The following is a 6010-nucleotide window of genomic DNA, read 5'->3' as shown; positions in this document are numbered from 1 at the left end:
AAACCAGAGTAGGCGTCCATAAAGCTCATCAAAACATGGCCGGCTGTTGAGTCGACCAGGTTATCAATTTTAGGCAGAGGGTAACTTTCTTTGGGGCACGCCTTGTTTAAGTCTATGTAGTCTACACACATTCGCCAGGTGCCATTCGGCTTTTTAACAAGCACCACATTTGCAACCCAGTCTGGGAAGTAACATTGCCGAATGAACCCTGCATCAAGTAATTTTTTAAATTCGGCGGCTGCCGCCTGACTTCTTTCTTCGCCATGGTTCCGCTTCTTCTGCCTTACCGGCTTCTTTTTCGGATCCACGGCCAGTTTATGTACCGCCAGACTAATGCCTGGCATTTCGTGGACTTCGAATGCAAATATGTCCTTGTATTCTTTCAATAGTTTGTGAAAGTCGTCACCCAGGACTCTCAGAGCAGTCGTCCCAACTTTGACTGTTCGGTTAGGACGCGAGTCGTCTAAGATCAGGTCCGTATGCTCACCAGTCGGCTGAGGGCGGAATTCATCCGACCGCTCCTCTGCCAATGATTGCTATTTTCTGTCTTTTCTTGCGGCCCCCGTCTGGGCTGCCTTTCTCTTCTTGTCGCCTGCTTCTTGAACAGGCGCACTCTCCTTGACATTGTCAAGGTCTGTTTTTCCACCACTTGACCCAGCGGCCATAACAGTGGGCTTGATATCCGAGAGATAGCACTCTCGGGCCATCCTCTGATCTCCCCTTAGGGACCCGACTGTTCCATCATCCCTCTCATACTTGAGCAACATAAGAGATGGGATTATAACAGCCTTGGAATTATTCAGGGTTGGTCGTCCCAGAATCATGTTGTAGGCCGAGAGTTCTTCTACTACCAGGAACCGGACTACCATGTGTCGTCCTTCCCCTTTTTCACCCAGGCGGATGGGTAAATCCACTCGTCCCACTGGGTGGACGACTCCTCCTCCAAACCCTACTAAAGGGTGGGATGCCGGATGTATGCAATCAGTCTGATATTTGAGTTTTGACAGACATTTGCTACTGATAAGATCTGAGGAGCTTCCGGTATCTATAAGGATTCGGCCAACTCTCTGGTTGGCACTTTACATTCAATAACGATAGGGTCGTCATGCGGCCCCCTTACCCCTCCTAGATCTTCTTCAGTGATCACAAACTCAGGAAATGAATATTTGGAGGGTCGTTCTTGGTGAACGGAATTTACGTCTAGCCGCCTGATATTGTCTTTGTTGCCCCTAATAGTGGGGCCGCCTCCTGAGAAGCCGCCTGCAATGGTGTAGACGACTGCATCATCTGTATCGGAGCTGTCGGCCTTTTGATTCTTTTTGGCCGACTGATTTTTCGAGGAAGTGTTCCCCGTAGATTTCTTGACATAAGAGTCAAGATCGCCTTGCTCAGCCAGGCGGTCCAGATACCGCATGAGACTGATGCATTCGTTGGTGTGATGACCAACATCTTCATGATAATCACAGAATTTTTCTTGGATCCGGTTGCTCGCAGAACCCTTCATGGGGGCCGGCCTCTCAATTGAGATCCGTCCCTTGATTTCCTTTAGGATAGCTTGGATATCCTTGTTAAACGCATACTTTGGGGAGTATGGTTTGAATTCTTTCCTCTTCTTCTGGGCCGGTTGTTTGGAGGAATCAGCCGCCCAGACCTCTTTTCTCTTCTTCTCATCTTTGTTCGACGACGTTTCTGTCGTCCTTCTCTTTTGTCGAACCTTTTCCCGTCCGACTGTTTTCCCGTACTACAAAGATCAGTCGCCTGTATATAGGCTTCCGCTTCAATCAAGGCCTCTTGAAGAGTCGCCACCCTCTTTTGAACCAAATCAAATTTGAATGTCGACCCGTCTTTGAGGCCTCTGAAAAAGTCAGTATAGGATACCTCATCCGGTAACCCTTGAATCTGTATTCTCATCAGGTTAAACCGCCTGATGTAAGAACGAAGCCCCTCCTTCTCGCCCTGCTGAATCGTTCCTAAATCAAGGGTCGTCTTCTTCGCAGGTATGTTCATGGCAAATTTGGAGGTGAATAAGTAAGCAAGCGTCCTAAAGTTATTCACACAACCAGTCGGCAGGTTGCCGAACCATTGTTGTGCGATTCCTTTGAGAGTCGCTGGAAAACACTTGCACCAAGTGGGATCATCCAACCCTTGAAGGTACATCAGGTTGGTGAATGCCATCAAATGGTCTTCTGGGTTAGTAGTGCCGTCATAGGCGCCTACTAATACATTTTTCACTTTGGCCGGCTGAGCGGCTTCAGTAATTTCCTTGGAGAAGGCCGACGGCTGTTCCCCAAGTCTAAGCAACCGTAGCTGCCAGTCCATAGGTTGGACATTCTTTGCTGCATGCCCTCCAAACAGAGGTGGCTGCAAAAAATATTGTTGTTGCGGTACAAATGGTAAGTTTGGTACCGCTTGGTCACTATGAAAGCCGGACTGACGGGAGGTACCGCCTGACTGACTCTCATGATGCGACTGAGTATACCTCATCGAGGTATTGCGTAGACTGTCTTGGAAGTCTGAAGTAGAGGCCGACTCTGACAATCGGTCATTCTTTTTCTGCTCTAGCAATAGCCGAGCATCTGTGTATGTTTTCTTCGACCTGTCCGCCTGAATATGACGAACATGTTTCCTCTTTCCTGGAGTAGGAAAGCGGTACTTTGTGAAATCAAGGACAGGCGGCTCCCACTTCCTAGAGTTAGGATGAGGGGTCGCCTCTCGCCCTTGAACAGGCTTCCTCTTCCCTGAAGAGGAAGGTTTCTTAGTCGATTGCTCCTTGGCCAGAGCAGGCGGCTTCTTGTTGAGCAACTCTTCAATCTCTCCCTTGAAGCCCCTCATGAAGGTCATGAGTTCGTTTCTTGTAATGGGAGCAGACCCATCAGCCGGCTGCTGCAGAACAGGCGGTGCGCCGGCTGGATCACTGAGTCCAGTTTGAAGATCTTCCCGTTCTCTCCTTTCGGTATGACGGGTGCGTCGGGCCCTTAGGGTCCCGTCTGAAGCTGTGTGAGCTTCAACTTCAAATTCTTCCTCAGTATCATGGTCCGACTGAACTTGAGGGTCGTCCAGGGGACGCCTCTCTTCAGGAGTCGGCACAGACGTGGATGCCATCTCAGAAATACTCACCCCACAAACGGCGCCAAAATGTTTCGGGGTTTTCAGATGTCCTGCGGGAGAGTTACAATTCTGAGACTGGAACCGAACGCCTGTACCTGCAAAACAAACGGATGCTCCGGACGATTGGAGATCCGCCTCCGACGGTCAAGTTAGTACTTGATTAAGGAGTAATTGATGCGGAAATAAAAGTAATTGGGTCTCTCTAGGTGAGAGTGTTAAATGTGCGTAATCCCCCCTAATGAGGATTAATGGGCATATTTATATGCCTTGGGATGCGTGCCAGTACTAGGTTTAGGTTAAACCTAAGGCTGACTGGGCCTCCCACAATGATTGAGCCTTGTTGGCCGGTTTTCCCATTTTGCATGGGTGGACACGTGTCACATTGCAATTGGTTTAAGGAGGACGAATCTCTTGATGACACGTGGCAGGATCCTATTGGCCTACATGAAGGACACGTGGCGAAACCTGGCTGGCCCACGTGTCGGATGCTGATTGGTGGATAAAAATCCCCTAATCAGGTGTCATCAATAATTTCATCACAATTATAAGCCCATTGGAATATTAATATCTCTTTTTAATTTTTCATCAAAGTTGTAAACATATCTTACTATACTTTGAATGAACATTTACATACACCACAATTATTGTAAGAAATTAATGCAAACAATATGATATATAGAAAATATGATAACATGTTAACAAATATACAATGAGTAATGCATCTAACAACTTCCTATATAAGCAATAAATATCCATTAACTTATGACTCACTTGTGCACATGAATATAAGACTCAAAATGATGCAAGACACTGTACAGTGTGGATTTAAAAATCCATATTTCATTGGACTTCTGGTCCAAAATAAACTTTTGATCATTATCATTATGTCGACAATAAAATGGACATATATTTCAGATCCCTTATTTACTAGTCCATTCTATCATGCATATGCATATTATTCATCGGTTCCATTGTGTACCGGTATCATAAAATTCCTATAACGTATATTTCGCGTGCTATTTTACTATGATATCTGAATGCATTTCTCATTGGTACCATCATAACTTTTCTTACATAATAGGCCATCTTTTATAATAATTCAGATATCTATACCACATATTAAGGGTATTTCTCACACTATGGTATTAATATACTATTATTATACTATAAAATATCAACTGCACTATCTTGCCGTACATCGCATATTTATATTGTTGGAACCGATCATACAAACTACACTTCAGGTGCTGTGATTTAAAGTAAATTGGCAAGATCTATCTTAATGTATGCACATAATATCATTATCACCATAATAAAAATATATCTCTCTATTCCTCTAGATGGGTCATAACGGTATACAAATCAAATCATAGATGTGCAACATATGTTGATACAAAAGTTGGCATGTAACTTTACAAAGTATCATTAGAGGGATCAACTATTTATAGTATTATAATTTTGCCAACTTACTTCAATTCTTTCCCCTAAGTTGGTAAAATATCTCAAATGTTGGGGCAATTCTTCACCAACTTAGAATATAATTTCATGTGCATCAAATTTAATCTCGTAGGATAATCATATATATTCAACAAAGTTCTATCTCTTCTGGAGAATAATGGAATTTTGTTCTCTTCTAGAGATCAATATTAATAGGGGGTAATAAATAGTGCAGTTGCTAATTTCTTATTATATTCCTTATGTGCTGACATACAATAGACCCAATCAAGAGAATTGTTATACAAATATAAACTTTCTTGTAATTTCACTAGGTGTGATCTTCGGGATCACTAGAAACATTGATAGTAATACTAGTTACTTAAAATTTTCACATATAACTTGTACGTGGTGAGCTTCTGTTCACCTAATATTTGTCAACATATAAATTATTCTAGTGAACTTCTGGTCACCCATATGTTATCTCTTGAACTTTTCTTTTTACACAAACTATTAAAAATCACAATCTAAATATAGCTCAATCTCAATGTTATGTCTTGCCATTCAATTTATTTCATATATTTAACGTGAGAGAGCGTTAGCACATTATTTCTTTCATATCAAATGAAATTTCAGGTTTTCATAACGGGGATTTATTAAATCCCGGATGACCTAATTTTTTAATTATCACATCCAATAATCACTTTTCCTTTAGTAAGTATTTAAATTATGGACAGTTTTATAATATTGGTGATCACCTTATTAAAGATACTTTATGCATGGCCATGAATATGATGTGATATAAGTACACACATGTGTTTTTTTTTTTCTACAATTGACAAGACAATTAACTAATACTCATACTCCAATAGAGCATTGGTTGTAATCTTGATACATGCTAACCTTGTTGGACAACATTTTATACTCTTCTAATCATTTCACATTTTAATGTATTAGAAATGATCTCTTCAGGAGATACATAAAATGTGTCACTTTTTAAAATTTGTCATGGTCAATTAGTGCTCATTTCCTCTTCCAAGGATTCTTATCGTTGTAACCCTTTGGATTACCACACTTCAAGTGTGCTAGTTCAATAGCAACTGATCTTGTCCATCTAGGACATCAACTTAATATGTACATTTATATCTAGTATATAGGTAATGACATTTATTCATATCCATCTTCAGGATGGTGTCATTCTAAATATTTGATTATCATGTGGCCACCTCTATTAAGAAATAAATCATAGATATTTAGGCTAGTGTATGTACCAAACTGACCATCAACATATTTAATTATTCATGTGCAAGGATTACATAAAAGCGATGGAATAAACACTGTCTCCCCCTAATCCTTGCATATGGGGTATACAAATAGTCCAACAATCTTTATATCTCTTGGTCTTTTTAAGCCATAAATTCTTTAGCAATGCATGTATCAAACAAAACAAAGTTATTATTTTCCTCTT

This window comes from Chenopodium quinoa, unplaced genomic scaffold (genome assembly GCF_001683475.1).
Source record: "Chenopodium quinoa cultivar QQ74 unplaced genomic scaffold, ASM168347v1, whole genome shotgun sequence".
In the NCBI taxonomy this organism is placed as follows: Eukaryota; Viridiplantae; Streptophyta; class Magnoliopsida; order Caryophyllales; family Amaranthaceae; genus Chenopodium; species Chenopodium quinoa.
Note: the sequence above shows the minus strand (reverse complement) of the source record.